The sequence below is a fragment of the Micropterus salmoides genome, unplaced genomic scaffold (genome assembly GCF_014851395.1).
Source record: "Micropterus salmoides isolate LMB-PRFRI ecotype aquatic unplaced genomic scaffold, ASM1485139v1 Ms_hic_scaffold_13, whole genome shotgun sequence".
In the NCBI taxonomy this organism is placed as follows: Eukaryota; Metazoa; Chordata; class Actinopteri; order Centrarchiformes; family Centrarchidae; genus Micropterus; species Micropterus salmoides.
In genome coordinates, this window is record NW_024040374.1 from 14715638 (window position 1) to 14733401 (window position 17764).

Consider the following 17764-nt stretch of genomic DNA (forward strand, 5'->3'; position numbering starts at 1 on the left):
GATCATTGGCAGACTTTCTGGGGAAGACCTGGTCTGATTCGGAGAGACGGCATCCATCCCACTTGGGAAGGAGCAGCTCTCATTTCTAGAAATCTGGCCAAGTTTATTAGTGGACCAAATCCATGACAACCCAGAGTTGAGACCAGGAGGCAGAGTCGCAGTTTAACACACTTCTCTGCCCTTCTTTTTCAGCAGTTACCCACCCAAAACCGTACGCAGAGTCGCAGTCTAACACACTTCTCTGCTCCTCCATTTCAGGAGTTACTTAGTGAAAATCCTGTAGTCTGTCCCCCGACCATCGAAATTATTTAAAAAGGTAAACAGAAGAGGAGCTGTGCATAAAAACCTCATAAAAATTAAAACCACAAGAGCAATAGTGCAAATGAATAGGAGAGTTAAATGTGGACTCTTAAACATCAGATCTCTCTCTTCTAAAGGTGTACTAGTAAATGAACTAATATCAGATTATGATATTGATTTATTTTGTCTTACTGAAACCTGGCTGGGTGATGGAGAATATGTTAGCCTAAATGAATCCACCCCTCCCAGTCATATTAATACTCACATTCCTCGAGACACAGGCCGAGGAGGTGGAGTTGCAGCTATCTTCGACTCTAGCCTATTAATCAGCTCTAAACCTAAACCAAACTATAACTCATTTGAAAGTCTTGTTCTTAGTCTTTCGCACCCAAGCTGGAAATCACTGCAACCAATTCTCTTCATTATAGTGTACCGAGCACCTGGCCCGTATTCTGAATTCTTATCTGAATTTGCAGAGTTTTTGTCAACTTTTGTCCTTAAAACGGACAAAGTTATTATTGTAAGGGGATTTTAATATTCATGTGGATGTTGAGAATGACAGCTTCAGTACTGCGTTTATTTCTTTGTTAGATTCCATTGGCTTCTCTCAGAGTGTTCATGAACCGACTCACTGTTTTAATCACACCCTCGACCTTGTTTTGGCTTATGGTATTTAAATTGATCATTTAGTGGTGTTCCCACAGAATCCCTCTTTGTCCGACCACTGTTTGATAACTTTTGAGTTTGTATTGCTGAACTACTCGCCATTGGGCAAAAATTTCTATACAAGATGTCTGTCTGATAGTGCTATAGCTAAATTTAAGGATGCGATTCCATCAGCTCTAAATACATTATCTAGTCACAAAGTGACGGAGGACTCTATGCTAGTTTCAGTCCCTCCCAAATCGATCATCTTGTTGATAGTGCTGCAGGCTCGCTGCGAATGACACTCGACTCTGTAGCCCCTCTAAAAAAGAAAATACTAAAACAAAGACGGTTAGCTGCATGGTATAATACTGAAACTCGCAAATTAAAGCAAATATTGCGGAAACTTGAGAGGAATTGGCGTTCCACCAAAGTGGAAAATTCTCGTTTAATTTGGCACGATAGTCTTAAAACTTATAGGAAGGCCCTCCGTAATGCTAGAGCAGCGTACTACTCGTCATTAATAGAGGAAAATAGGAACAACCCAAAGTTTCTTTTCAGCACTGTAGCCAGGCTGACAGAGAGTCACAGCTCTATTGAGCCAAGTATTCCCATAGCTCTCAGTAGTTACGATTTCATGAGCTTCTTTAATGATAAAATTCTAGCTATTAGAGACAAAATTCACCAAGACCTGCCCTCAACTGGCACCGACTTATCTCTTAACTCAAGAACAGCTGTAGAACCAGATACATGTTTAGACTGTTTTGCTTCCCTCAATCTTTACCAACCAATAATTTCTTCATCTAAACCATCAACCTGCCTCTTAGACCCCATCCTGACTAGGCTGCTTAAAGATGTTTTACCCTTAGTCAGCACCTCTATACTAGATATGATCAATCTATCTTTATCAACAGGCTATGTACCACAGTACTTTAAAGTAGCTGTAATTAAACCTCTTCTGAAAAAGCCCAAACTTGATCCGGATGTTTTAGCCAACTATAGACCTATATCTAACCTTCCATTTCTCTCTAAGGTTCTGGAGAAAGCAGTTGCTAAACAGCTGTGTGACTTTCTACAGAGCAATAGTTTATTTGAGGATTTTCAGTCAGGATTTAGAGCTCATCATAGCACAGAGACAGCACTGGTGAAAATTACTAACGACCTCCTTATTGCATCAGACAAAGAACTTGTCTCTGTACTGGTTTTATTAGATCTTAGTGCTGCATTTGATACCATTGACCATCAGATCCTATTGCAGAGACTGGAATATTTCATTGGCATTAAAGGAACCGCTCTAAGCTGGTTTAAGTCCTATTTATCAGATCGATTTCAGTTTGTACATGTTAACGATGAGTCCTTCATGCATGCCAAAGTTAGTCATGGAGTTCCTCAAGGATCTGTCCTCGGACCAATCCTCTTCACTTTATATATGCTTCCTTTAGGCAATATTATCAGGAAACATTCCATAAGCTTTCATTGTTATGCAGATGATACTCAGTTATATCTATCGATCAAGCCAGATGAAACTCATCAGTTAGCTAAACTTCAAATGTGCCTTCAGGATGTTAAAACCTGGATGACCTGTAATTTTCTCATGTTAAACTCAGATAAAACTGAAGTTATTGCTCTGGGGCCTAAGCACCTCCGTGACGCATTATCTAAAGATATAGTTTCCCTGGATGGCATCGCCCTGGCCTCCAGCACCACTGTGAGGAATCTTGGAGTTATCTTTGATCAGGACATGTCGTTTAAGTCTCACATTAAGCAAATTTCAAGGACCGCCTTTTTTCACCTACGTAATATTGCGAAAATCAGGAACATCCTGTCTAAAAATGATGCAGAAAAACTAGTCCATGCATTTGTTACTTCTAGGCTGGATTACTGCAATTCCTTATTATCAGGCTGCTCGAAAAAGTCCATTAAGACTTTTCAGCTGATCCAGAATGCTGCAGCACGTGTTCTGACAGGAACCAGGAAAAGAGATCACATTTCTCCTGTTTTAGCTTCGTTGCATTGGCTTCCAGTAAAATCCAGAATAGAATTTAAAATCATTCTTCTTACCTACAAAGCTCTTAATGGTCAGGCACCATCTTATCTTAAAGAGCTCATAGTACCTTACCACCAGAGCACTGCGCTCCCAGAATGCAGGGTTACTTGTGGTTCCTAGAGTCTCCAAAAGTAGACTAGGAGCCAGAGCGTTCAGCTATCAAGCTCCTCTCCTGTGGAACCAGGTTCCAGTTTGGGTTCAGGAGGCAGACACCATCTCCACATTTAAGAGTAGGCTTAAGACTTTCCTCTTTGATAAAGCTTATAGTTAGGGACTGGCTCAGGTGAGTCCTGAACCATCCCTTAGTTATGCTGCTATAGGCCTAGACTGCCGGGGGATTTCCCATGATGCACTGAGCTCCTCTCTCCTCTACTTTCTCTCCCTCTGTATGCAACCTCATCCCATTATTGCATGTTACTAACACAACTTCTCCCCTTTCTGGTAGTCTTGTGCTTTCTCGTCTCTCTCCTCTCTCCTATCACTTCCTGCAGGTTTTCTGGCTCTGGAGCTGTGAAGTCTGGATCTGTGGTTGCGGGTCACCTGCTGCCCCCGTGTTCCTGCTCGACACCCTCTGCTGCAACGACTATTGTTGCTAGTCTCATTAACATTACGATTGTTACCATTAACACTATATAATATCTGTACCATTTTTCATTTAGTCTATAGCAACATCACCTTCACTGTCTGTACCTCTGTGTGTATATTGTGTAGGCTGCCTCCCTCCCCTCTCTCTCTCCTTACATCCCTCTCTTTTTCTCTCTATTCCTCTCTCTCTCTCTCTCTCTCTCTCTCTCTCTCTCCCCCTCTCTCTCTCCTTCACCCCCAACCGGTCGAGGCAGATGGCCGCCCACCCTGAGCCATGGTTCTGCTCGAGGTTTCTGCCTCTTAAAAGGAAGTTTTTCCTTGCCTCTGTCGCCTAGTGCTTGCTCTTGGTGGGAACTGTTGGGCTTCTGTCAATATCATCACAGAGTACGGTCTAGACCTGCTCTTTTATGAAAAGCGCTGTGAGATAACTGTTGTTGTGATTTGGCGCTATATAAATAAAATTGAATTGAAAAATTGAATTGAATTGAATATACAGTACAAGTGTTATTTGCACAGTAAAAAACTTTTTTTTTAAATTACCGTCAAAAACTCTGTCAGCAGCATCGTGTTTCTACTTTGCATGACTAATGAGACCCAATCAGAGAGCTTCTGCGTCATCGTTTCTAAAGTCCTCCGTTTTTGCCCGTGTTCATTAAAATGCTCTCCAGAGTTTCAAAACGTGAAACAGGGTCGGCAGCATTTTCAAACTTCTAGTCTGGACGGAAGGTGTAAACATAGCAAAATGAAAACACAGTAGTGTGGATGGGGCCTCTTCTATGTTTTGCAGTATACTGTATTTTATGCTTCTTTTCCACTTGTTGCAGGCCAGCACAGCACAACATTGGTGCCCTTAGCAGAGCGAGTCATGCGTTGCAGTAAGTAAAAAGCCGGTCAAACAGGATTTATGTTTCTGTGGCCTGTTAAATGTCAGTGACCAGTGGGACAGAGATTCAGGCAGTTATTGCACGCCTCCAGGGACAATGCAGTGCTGTGCAGTGATTTTGGCGCGGTAGCTAAAGATGCAAATGTAGGTCACAGGGGACCATCTTGGGCCAACAAAGATGTTTTGATGAGAAGTGGTGCAAAAAAAGATGTTTGGTTACTTTATACATTTTTATTACATTCATGAATTACTGGGGTGGAGAAGTACAACAGGGTCATGTTTCCCACACATCGGCCAATTACTCCCCAGAGATGGCAGCTAATCCGCATCCGCCCCGGCCAGGCATTTGCCCACCCAGACCCTTCCCTGTACAACCCTCAACTTTGGGGCCAAAGCTTATGCTGAAAGCCTCACTTATACAACAATATAAAAGCTCCAGTGCCTATGACTTATCCCTGCTCCGACTGAAGTTAGACATCCTGTACGCCCAGCCCCAGTCCCAAACTCCCACTCTCATCTCACCCATTGCCTTATTTCAGCACCCTTAGACGTAGTTCTAGGGAAATCCTCTGACTCACTCCCTGATCCCCTTTCGCTCCTTTTCTACCCAATCCCCCTTCTTCCACTGAGTAACTTTAATTGTCCTGGGAAAGTCACGGTTGGTCCGTGGGGCACAAAGCACCAGTTTATAATTAATGTTACAGAGGAGGGATTACAGGAAGCTCTGGGCAGCCTGATCTGAGGGGCTGTGACAGAGAGTGTGTGATCTTCCTGCTTGAGCCAGACTTAGAGGGTTTGTGCACATGCATATGTGTGTGTGTGTGTCTGTCTGTGTGTGCAATCCATCAGAACAATGGGGGATCTCCCTTCCTTGCACAGGCTAATTTATGCCTTCATTGCCCAGGCCATCTGCACCATACACACACATCGTACATCCTCTCTCTAAACTGCACTGGAATGTGGGCAACAGGTTTCACTCAGACATGAGAGCACAGTTTATGTGATTGAAGAACCCAGAAGGGGTCTTGTGCTGTCCCTCCCTCTCATGGGTGTACGGGGGTGGAGCTGAGGAGGTGATGGGTTGAATCGACGGAACCAGAGGAGGAGGGGTGGGACCAGAGCTCCTGCCAGGCCAGGTGTGAGGCTGGGGGCTATGCACATAAAAACATGAGGCGTTACACACAGACCTAGGCATTAATACAAAACCACACATATACAGGGAATGTTCATTAGACTACTAATCTATGGCAAGCCGTTTTAACTTTTATTATTATTATTATTTTAGTAGTAGTAGTAGTAGTGGAGGTAGTAGTTATAATACATTTTATTCATTGAGTGCTTTTCATTGTACTCAAAAACACTTCACATGAGTTAAAATACATAAAGTATAGATATTCATTTCCTATTCAAAGCTCTAATTAAAGATATCTGTTCTTATATTTTGACTAGTCAAAACTCTATTAAGATCTTCAAGATATCTTAAATTCCCCTTAATACTAAATATCTACATTGTCCTTTTGACATATCTTAAATTAAATTTTAATTATGTTATAGATATCTAAAATTGGAACTATTAATATTACTGCACGGTGGTGCAGTGGTTAGCACTGTTGTGTCACAGCAAGAAGGTTGCGGGTTCAAACCCTGGTTGAACCCGGTGGGTTCTCTCCGGGTGCTCCGGCTTCCTCCCACTGTCCAAAGACATGTGGACTAGGTTAATTGATGACCCTAAATTGTCCTTGAGTTTGAGTGGTTGTTTGTCTATGTAGACTGGTGATCTGTACCCTGTCTTTTGCCTCCTGCTCATCTCTGTTGAGAGTTGTACATTTCTAACACAACTCTCTAGTGAACAAAGCTCTAGTCCAGCACAAATTCCTTGATGATAACCTCTTTCTATTTGATGGCATTTTCAAATTATCTTATCCATAACAGCAACTGCTGCTGCTTCTGCTAAGGTTGAAATGCTTTGCTGGGCCAATACCCAATGGGAAGCCCCACACATGCAATGTTATGCACAACAATTCAGACTAGTTATAAATAAGTTTGACACATCTGCAACTATTATTCGGATTAGTAAAAATTGAGTTACAGATATCAGCAATTGTCATTTAGGTTGTGTGATGTTCGTCAAGTGTTGTTGAGTTACAGATATCAGCAATTGTCATTTAGGTTGTGTGATGTTTGTCAAGTGTTGTTTTCTGTGACATCACTGTTGATATCAGTAGTATCAGTAGTATTAGTATCAGTAGTGCTTATCGCTGGTGCGTACCAAAATCCAGTTAAATGGAAAACAGAGGAACCTGAGAAGATGCCGTTTAAGATGAGAGAGGAATATAGCAAGCAAGATAAAACTGTTGTGAAATTCAAATTATTCCAATAGTGATGAAGACGGAGGAGGAGGAGGAGGAGGAGGAGGAGGAGGAGGATCAAGAATCAGCGGGTTCCTATCAGGTCTTGCCCTCTGGCACTAAGACAGGAGCCCGGCTGCCTGTCTTTCATCATCAGCATGCAGGATCAGAGCATGTCTTACACATCAACTCCTCTGTGTGCCTGTGAGTGTGTGTGCGTGTGTGTGTGTGTACATCTGTGTGTGTGCAAAGAAAGGGCACGTAAGGGCCCAGACTGCCTGCAGGGCCCCCCACGCAGATGAGCAGGGGCACAGGAGCGCTTGGCAGAGAAAGGAGAGGAGTGTGTTCATGAGTGTGTATGTGTGTCTGTCCATGCTTGTGTGTGCTCAGGGGAGAGAGCATATGTGTGTTTGTGAGTAGGGGAGGGAGGTAAGAAGGGAGTGAGTCAGCCAACCTGGGCATATTTTGTCTCTTCCAAACCCTCCCACCCTCCTCCTCCTCCTCACCATTGCATTTTGTTCCCTCATCCCTCCGTGTGCTACTCACTCATTCCTTCCATCCTGCTATCCTCCCTCCCTATCTAACAATCTCACACACACACACACACACACACACACACACACACACACACACACAGCCCCCACTGCCTCTCATTCTCAGACAGTAGCAGCCAGGGGCCAGGAGCCTGCTGGTGGAGGCTGCATCGATCTTTTCCCAGCTGTGGGGGCGGCTGCAAACACACACACACTCACACATATCACATTCCTTGTGGCAGTGGATGCAGGGGGGCTCAGTGTACGACCTGGTGTGACTCCCTGAAATCTGCTAGGCTTTCTTCAGCTAACCTCTGGAAGATTGTCCAAAACCCACGTGTGCACCCACACAAACACTTTAATTGCACACCGACAATGCCAGGATTACACATCGACACATGAACATGGACAGACACAGCTACTGATTTGAATGTAAAAGGGCAGACTTTATATTTGGTTCAGGAGATCACAAGGTTGGAGGTTCAGTTCCTGATTTCTCCGGTCCACATGTCAAAGTCCTTGAGCAAGACACTGAACCCTTTTTAGTGGGAAGGCCATGTGAATTAATATAAATGCTATTTACCATTTACTTCAGTGACTTGTTAGCTTGGTGAATAATTATTAAATTAAAAAAATGCAACAATCAAGATATTTTAGTAAAACTAAACTTGTCCTCACAGAATATGTATTCACTAATGTTTCAGCATGTCCTTAACCTTATTGCACTATGTAAATCATTTTACTGGTATGGTTGGTGGACCTTTTTTACATGAATTCTTGGTTTCAAAGGCATTTAAAGTTACCTCTTGTTACCATTTGTGGCTGCCAACACAAACTGTAACCAAATTTGCAAGATGCAAGCTGCGATTTGCCACATGAGATAATTTCCTCTCATGCTACGTTTGACACATTTCCCTAATCAGCACAACTTGTGACCCATGCATGAGCATGTGAACACCCTGCAGGACTCAGAAATTTTGTCCCTTGTTAGCAACAATCTTTATTGTAATTTGCATGTAAACAGTGCTTAAAATTTAAGTGAAAATGGTCCCCTGTCCAGGTTTAAATAGGATACACCAAAGTAAACAATGAGGCAGGTGAGAGTGTGCACATGTATGTGTGTATATCTGTGCTGTGTGTGTGTGTGTGTGTGTGTGTGTGTGTGTCCTGCAAAATTTGCTGTCAGAAGAGATGCTCCATTCAACAGTGCTGCCAAGGGCGTCGTTTAATCTCTGCAATATGTCCTGTAATGGTTCACCACTTCTCATTCATAGCAAACAGCATATGAAAAGCATGCAATGGTGGCAATGGTGGAGGACTGGGGGGGTCTTAATCCTCAGCAAAGCCCCAATCAAAGTGAAAAACATAGGCGAGGGAAAAAGCAGGGAGGGGTCAGGGGTCTTTAGAAATAAAGAGGAATGGGGGCACTGGTGAAAAGCCAAATATGCAGCATTCACAGAAAAGGAGGCCCTACTTGATGTGCAGAACCTTTGAAGAAGGAAAAAAAAGCGTAACAAGTGTGTGTGTGTGGGGGGGGGGTGCACTGTATTGAGGTACATTATGTCATGGCAGTCAAAACAGCGTAAAGTTGACAGGAGGGGACCCCCGCTGACACACACAAATTCATAAGTCTCCACTCTCACCCCCCTCCTGGTAATGGAGCATGCAGATTGTGGGAAACAGCGGCTGAGGCACGCGCCAGATAAGATCTTGCCTTTGTGGGCCTCTCTGGAGATGCAAACAGGACCCGGTTGGCACGCAGCAGCACCCCACACCCCACCCCACCCCACCCCATACACAGACACACACACACACACACTCTCTCTCTCTTTGACCACGCTAACCTCCACTGACCCAGTGCGGCCATGCCACAGAGTTTGAGTCATCTACTTTCTCTCTTGTCTTTGCTTATGAAATGACTCACACGACAGACTGCCCCCTTCAGCTCGTCTAGAGCCGCCTACGCTAAGAATGAGCCGATAGTGTAACATGCTTCACAATTCACATAGATGACATCAATAATGTCAACAATATTTCATCCAAGCAGACGATGAGTAAACTGGTGGGATAGTCCCTTGTTTACCATATCTGCTGTTGTGACGTGTCCTTCTCACATAAAAGTAAATTAACAAAATGTTCAAGCATTTTACATCATCTTTGACTTTGATGCCACTTTGTTGAATTTGTGTGTGTCACACAGTCGGTCAGTATCAGCATTTTCTGACCATGTTCATCACATTAGCAGTGAATCACTACAACACAGTCTAATAGATGTTATTCTGTATCACACTTTATTATCAGACAGAAATGGTACTGACTTAGCCAATAATCAAAGAGAAATCCTATTTCTCGGTGCTTAGTTTATACAATCAAACAACAGTCAAAAACAGATTTTTTGTTCTACATAAAGCATTAAATGTTTGTGTTGCCAAGGTTGAGACAGCAGTCTGTGGCAGCTTAATACAACAACTTGTTTGTCTATTAAAATAAATATGCTCGACATTAAATTACACATCCAGGAAGGGGTGATTGTTTTTGTGGTGAAGTCTGTATCTGTCTTTGTTAACCACAGCTGTTAGACACCAAGTGTCTCCAAAGTGGAGTGAGGCCATTCTTAAAACTACTGTGAAACTGGAAAAAAAACTGTACATCCTCACACACATAACCTTGCGTAAACATGTGCATATTTATATTGTGCACACACCCGCTCTAGTCTACATGTTCACTCTGTGTAATCAGCACACACACGCAGCACATCCGCCAGACTCCCCGTGCTAACACATCCAACCTCTTCCCAACCCACAAGCCAAATATTTGCTCTTGTTCAGATATGGGCTAGAATGACAGGACAACATTTCAGCAAAGTCTTCCGTCTCCTTCATTCTCATACACTCCCATTCTTGCCTGTGGTAAACGACTCCTTACTAAGGCTGTTTTCAAACTGATATTGAAACTGCATCAAAAAAGAGCCTCCTCATTTATTTCAATGGCAAGACTGCATTGAAGAGTGGGGGCACACAGAGGGCTCTGGCAAAAAAATGCACGGTCATCTGGTAAAAACGTTTAACCTGGCTCAACTTTTTACCACAATGTGACATCGTCTGGCACCACACTGCATTTGAGCAATCAAATAGTCAAGTCGAGTCAATTTTATTTATATTCCAATATCACTAATTTGCCTCAAGGGGCTTTACAGTCTGTACAGTATACAACACACTCTATCCTTAGACCCTCTGCTTGGATAAGGAAAAACTAACAGAAAAACTTTTAATCGGGATAAATGGAAGAAACCTCAGGAAAAGCAACAGAGGAGGGATCCCTCTCCTAGGACGGACAGACGTGCAATAGATATTGTGTGTGTATAGAAGACCAACATGGTACAATTACAGTATGGACAATGAGGATGATAGATGATGAGAATTATAGATTTATGGATCTGGGAGGACATTAGGCAACTTCAGGTGTCACTAACTGCTTGGCTAGTTTCAATTATACTCAGTCTAGTCGGGTCAGGTTAGGTCTCACCTTACTGCCATGGGTTTTGGGCAGTATACCTGAGTGGACCCAAACCAACTCATATCAGCTCTGATCACATGGTTCGTCATAATCACCATAACTCATTAATCTATGTAAAAGATTTATAATATTAAATAAATTTTTGAAATTAGATTCTCACATGTTAAATTTGTTAAGAAATGAATATCTTCTGTGTATGTAAACAGGACTCCCTGGAAACCAGTACTGATACTGAGCAGATTATTCTAGTGACAGTAATTATTGGTGAAGGCGATGAAAATAGGACTTTCAATAATTTTTACAAAACAAAACAGTTTGAAGAATAAAAGCATTATTTTTTAAACTTTACATTTGTCTATTAAGGTTTGCTCGGGGGGCTGCATTTGGGATCAGGTCTAGTTATCATTTAATGCATTCAGATCCGGTCTCCTTGTGCTCAGATCCCTCTGTGATCGAGTCTTTCAATTTGAAAATGAATGTATGCATGTCGGGTTTGGTAGGTCTTCCACTTGTCCATGTCTAATTGGGTCCAAAATGTTGGACCTGTGAAGACCTCTGAACACCTGGCTGGGCACCTGAATCAGTCTGTCATGTATCAGGACAATGTGTCCATAAACTATGGCCTCCAGCGCGTGATCACCACAGAATTAGTCAAAACCTAACTGTATTGTCACAAAAAAACATCACTTTACACCATCTTTACTCTTTAACTCACAAAAGTATTTACAGTAGGCCTATTCACTTTTGTCTTTGGTGGGACTCCATGGTTGTGGCACAAAATTGTTGCCCCCAAAAAAATTTATTAGATCAACATTACGTGCTTCACAAGCTTCACTGCATTTGTCTTTCCTCATTTGTTATGATCCAGCCTTCATACTACAGAAGAGTTGAGAGAGATGTTACAAATCATATAATTTGAACTTGAGTTGTGAAGATGCATTTAGGACAGTAAACATGAAAACCCCACTCTGCAAGTTAACGATATATGGGGTAGGGATAGGGAGACTAAACTTGGAAATAGGGTAATGGCGTCAAAGGGGTGAATGGCGAGGTCATCTGAGCTGTTGCAGTGGATGGACCCTCACCCCCCGACACACACCCCGCCCTTTCTCTAGGCCCCTGTACAGTAATTGGGCCTTCACATCAAACGGGCTTCATTAGAAGGACTCCAGGAATTGCTAATCCCCTGCCTTCACACACGGGGTGGGGGTGGGTGTGTGTGTGTGTGTGTGGGGGGGGGGGGTGCATGGTGTCTGCCACAGTGAACAAAACATCTTGAGGAAACATCAAAGCCTTCCTCATCCGCGTCCCCCAAACTAAAGACTCATACATATGTGTGTGTGTCATTTGTTCGTCTTCGCTGCTACGACATTGCTATCTACTCATGCTGACGGCTGAACAGGACAGACGTTTTTTGTTTTTTTTGCCGGGAAGTCATCTGGAAACAAAAGAGCACTTAAGCTGCCTCTAAAAACATCAGACATCAGTGGGAAACAGTCACCACTCGGGTACAATGGGGCCACCATGATGCCCCAACTTGCCATTTGGGCGTGGCCCCATCATACAAACACTGACACTCACATTCACCCACTGACACACTAGTGTGCATACATTACCTTACACATGCAAACCACATGACACGCATGATTTACGTGACAAACAAAAGATGAGATTAACGTTTCTGTTGAGGTTACTGTTTTCATCTTTAGTGCTGTGGAAATTGCCCTGTAGCACAATAATAACACTCAAATCAGTTGAAAAACACAAGCGCACTTCACGTCATGACAGATGTTCAACTGTAAAACAGAGGATTACCATAGGTACACACTCACTGAGAGACACACACGCAGTGTAGAAACATAAATACACTTTAACTTAACCTTTACAATGCAGCAACAGATGGTTATATACAGACGCAACATGTGGAGCCCTTTTGATTTATGATGTTCTAGCATCTGTCACTGAAAAAAAGTGATGGCCTTAAAAAAGAATCCCTTGCTTGATCCCTGCGAACATACAGGTGATATCTGAAACCAGCCCTTCTGAATAACGATGGAATAGAGCCCACCGTCATCTTATCGTTCATTCTTTTATTAGCACGATAAGCTGTTTGGCAGCTGTGCTCCTGATGCCTCCATCGACAAACACACACACACACACACACACACACACACACACACACACACACAAAACTGGCAAAAGATGAGAGCCACCAAACCACACCTAGACCAGCTTGTACCCCAGCATCACAGAAATGTGTTTTCTTATACAAACAACTAAACTCAAATGTTCGTTCCCACCCATCCCTTCCTATCTCAACTGACCTGGCTCATCAGTCCAGCTGACCTCTCAAGCTTCGGACACACACACACTACACACTGACACGCTGAGGATGTGCTGACAGGGAAGAGACTGTCGGCTCTTAATTAGTAGGAAGTTGCAGTGTCAAGGTGTCACAGGCGTGTAGTGCGGAATAGCAGGGCTCGTCCGTCCCCCTATTGATTCCCTCCGGGAATGCTTTGTTGTCGCTTTCCCGGCATCAAACGCCTGCCTGCCATTCACCGCCTGGACTGCAGACGTTCTCCTCCCTGCTGTGTTTGGATTCTCTCACAAATGAGAAACACAGCCATTTAGAGACTCAGATGTTCTAATTTTGACCTTGTGCTTTAAAGCTGGAAGAAGGGGGGGGGGAGAAGGGACATCCTAATTGGCAATTTGGGATCCTCCATAGTGGATGGGCACTCGGGTAAGAAATTATTTGGCCTGCCTACTTTCATCTTCCCATCTTCTTCTCATGACACCTCCCTCCACCCCAGGTTTCCCTTTAACATTTATTTTCCTGCTTGTCAGGTCTTTAACTCCAGAATTTGCACACACACACTCAATAATGAGCGTGTACGGGTGGTCCGCATGTCTGTTGGCGGGGCCCAGCCGGTGGAGCTTTGCGGAGCAACTCTTCCCAGGCTGCGTTGTAATCGTCAAGGAGGGCGACCTTGGCTTCCTTTTAAAATCCTCCCGAGCAGAACATTTATTTAAGGAAGCACTAGGGTTGGAGGGGAGGGAGGGTTAAGTGAGGGGGGGAGAGCGACAGGATGGACCCACGGCCTCAACATCAAAGACCAAAGACCAAACCAGACAAGGTAGGACAGAAGGGAGAGAGAAAGTGACGGAGGAAATGAGAGACGGGAAACCACAAGACCACATTCCTTTATTTTCCCCCTTCTGGATTGTTATTGCACATCTCATATTAGACATCAGATCAGCGTAGCCTGTCTTGCTTTTCCAGTATTAATATTTTGTCCTTTCACTCTCATTATCAGCTTAACTAAATGTAATACCACAGACCAAAATTAGGGGATGAGATGGTGTCAGTGCAGAAAGAACACAGGCACACCCATTCAATCTTTATTTTATAAAGCTGATGGGGGCTAACAAATTTATACTTCAATTTAGACACTTTGAACATTATGTCTCAATTAAGGTACATTAGACTTATGTTCATTTGATAACCCCAGAAATCTGAAGTGGACATTTGTGTCCCAGTTGTGCTACCAAGAAGTACAGTAACAGCATCTTTTGTTGTTTGAATTTTCAGTAACACTGGCATCAACAGTGCAACTCTTTAGCGATGGTAATTAAACAGAGGCTCCACAGTTCATTTGACAGAAATGCATTGATGTTTAAAATGTTATATAAATGTTTAATAATGATGCAGCAGAATCCCAGCCTGCAAATTACAGGAAATAGACTGACAAAAGGACCTTTATCACAACACTTTAACCTGCTGGTCCCTGCAGCATAAACACAGACTGTGAAGTGTGTCTCAAAAGTAATTAATGTGTTTGCGTGCTGGCCAAAAACGGGCTGAAAACCTCTGATGTAGGTCAGTAAAATAGACGCCTGTTCTCAGTTAGGTGGCTCGTATCTCTACCTGGCAGCGTTTGTGTGTCACTGTCTGACGAGCCAAACACACAAATTAAAACACACACACAGGGCACAAGCAAACACAGACACTCCCTGCCTTCCATAACTCCATATTGTTTGCAAGCGCCAAGGGTGGAACCTTCCTCTCTCCCTCTCTCTCTCTCCCTCCTTTCCCAGAGTGCCGATGCTCGGTCGGCCGCAGGGCTGAGGAATGTGTGAGAGCCATGTGTCAAATCCCCAGACTGTGGGAAAGTGCTGCTCTCTGCTGAACTCCCTCCTCCCTCCCTCCATGCCTGCCTCCCTCCCTCGCTCTCTCATTTCGTTGGACCGCTCTCAAGGCGAGCGGCCTGCCCCGCTCCAACCCTGTGCGAGTGTGTGTGCATGCAAGTGTGTGTGTGTGTTTGTGCGTGTGCCTGCCTGCCTCACAGCACACAGGAAGTGAGCGGAGAGCGTCTGCCAGCATAGCTCCGCCTGGAACTGCCGCTTCCTGCAGACAGTTTCTATGCCAACACCAAGCCCTCCACAATACACACACACACACACACACACACTCACATACTGTAAGCAACATCCTCAACTCACTGTCAGGCCAAGACGCCCCGAGAAGGACAGAGGCTGCTCTTTTCCTCTCTTTCTCTGTATGTTTATCTCTGTATCCTGTCTCATTCTATCTGCCTCTTCCTCTTGAACACAAACACTGATCTTCTTCTCTCTGTGTACACACTGCTGTCATTGCTTTGAGGATCTGGAGGTGCAGCTACACTCGGAGTTTATTGGATGCCAGCAAGCCTGATAGTTGCTACAAATAAAAATTGTTCAGCATAAAACTATAAATCCGCCCCAACATCAAATGCACACATTTGTCTGTCTATTCTTAGTAGAAAGTTCACGTAAGAACCAAAAACTTCAATGTGTCTGAGCACGCTCCTAATCTGGTCCCTCTACTATGATGACTTAACTTCCTTTCATTCTGTCTCATATCAGATCAGATAAGTGTTTTGTTGGCATTTGCATCTATATTCTTGTCTGTAAAATATCCCACTGCTAACCTCCTCCCCTTTCTGTTCTGTATTTAGACTTTATATCGGTTTAATCTTTAGTATTGTTTTGTGTGGTCCTCTGTCTGTAACAGTCTATGTTGCTGTTCTCGAACATTTGATAAATAAAGGTTACTATTATAATAATAATAATGGATTCCAAGATGATAAGAATGGCTATTACGCATATAACACCCATAACTACCACATGGCGTTTATGTTGCTGAAGTGCTGCCACATTCTGGTTTCACTATCGTGGGTTGGTTATTTCCATGTCATGGTCGTGCTTTTAAATCTGCATGACATGAGAAAGTGAAAATATGTTTTAAGCTCATATTGTGTTAAGGGAAAACTGACTGCCTTACCTGGAAACCCACATTTATCTGTGCTTATTCACGTGTTCACTATGTCGACACACAGTCAAAGGCTTTACTCAGTTTGTCTGTATTTTTGTTTCCTTCTCTGGTCAGCAGGTTTTACACAGTGATGTGTCTGTCAATCATCCTGCGCTCCTCCGCAACAGGGCCTAAAAATACACTCCCTACACCTGCCGTGCTTCACCCAGCCTACCCACATGTCATAAAACATGTCTGCTGAGACAGACGCTCACTTTCCCTCTCAGACACACTGTGCTGATGACATAAGCAGTCTTCAGCTCTCCTGATCTGTCTTCCAGCTGGAATAAGACGAGCAGATCTGCCGTTTCCTGTCAGTGACATCCAGAGCGTCGCAAAATAAAGCTGACCTCTGGTCAGCTTCCACTCCAGGCCCTCAGATCTACATATCAGCCCTGTGGGACATGTCCCCTCTCGCCTGAGGTGAACCCAACATGGCAGTGCTCTCCAGTCGCTACACCTTTTCAGCAACCAAGAAGCCAGTTATAATGCACTGTATTGATCTTGTATTAAATTTATGATCACAGTGCCTTTTAAATTTGTGCTTATTCTATTACTAACACCACAACTATTTGTGAACAAAGAGACAGCTGTATTTCTGTTAAGCTGCAAAGGATGTGCCCATATTCTAAAGCCTAGTTTCCGGAGCACAATAAATCAAACACACCATCAAGTGGATAAAACATTGGTAAACGTATTCAGGCTTGTTAATGGAGGCAGTTTCCTCACTATGTCTGCACAATACCATCTCTGAGCACTAACCCCCCCCCCACACACACACACACACACACAAAGCTATCCTGAGTGCGAGCCAGGCGCCAAAAGCAGATCCACAATTCGTCCAAATCTCCCTTCTCCACATCAACAGCGTAGACTGCGCCAAATACCCCCACAGAAATAAAATACAAATATCCCCGGTAGAGAAAGCGAGAGAGGGAGAGACAGGAGGAAGAATAATATGTGTTTGTGTGTGTGTGTGTGTGTGTGTAGTTGGTTGCGTGTATGTACTGCAAGTCCAAGGATGGGTGCAATTTAACTGAACCAGTGGGAAGTATAAGTGGCCAAGGGTTTCACACACACAAATATACACGCACAGAAACATGCACGCATGCACACATGCACATACACAGTCCTGGCTCTCTCTGCTGGTTGAATAAGCAGTCTCTGTGCCATATTGGTTTGGGCCTCCCCCTCCTGTGTTAGACCTTGTTAGACTGCCAGCCCCCAGTCTCATTCCCACACTCCCATATCTGGCTCTGAGGCTGGCGCTGGGATTCCCCCTCATCATAGACGCACACAAAAACACACACTCACCCTTCCATCACAATCAACTCGGGGTGGTCATTCGCTTTTTTATTTGACCCTTTTCTTCACCCACTCATTCCTAACTGTGCTCACCCGTTTCTCTGGTCTTTTCCCACACACGCTGTCTCATCCCATTACGCTGTTTCTTTGTTAACAACACGTTACGGATAAGGTCATGTAGATGGACAGAGTTATGTTAGTCTTTGTAGTTCTTTGATGTTAATGCGTTCAGAGATGATCTTGAGT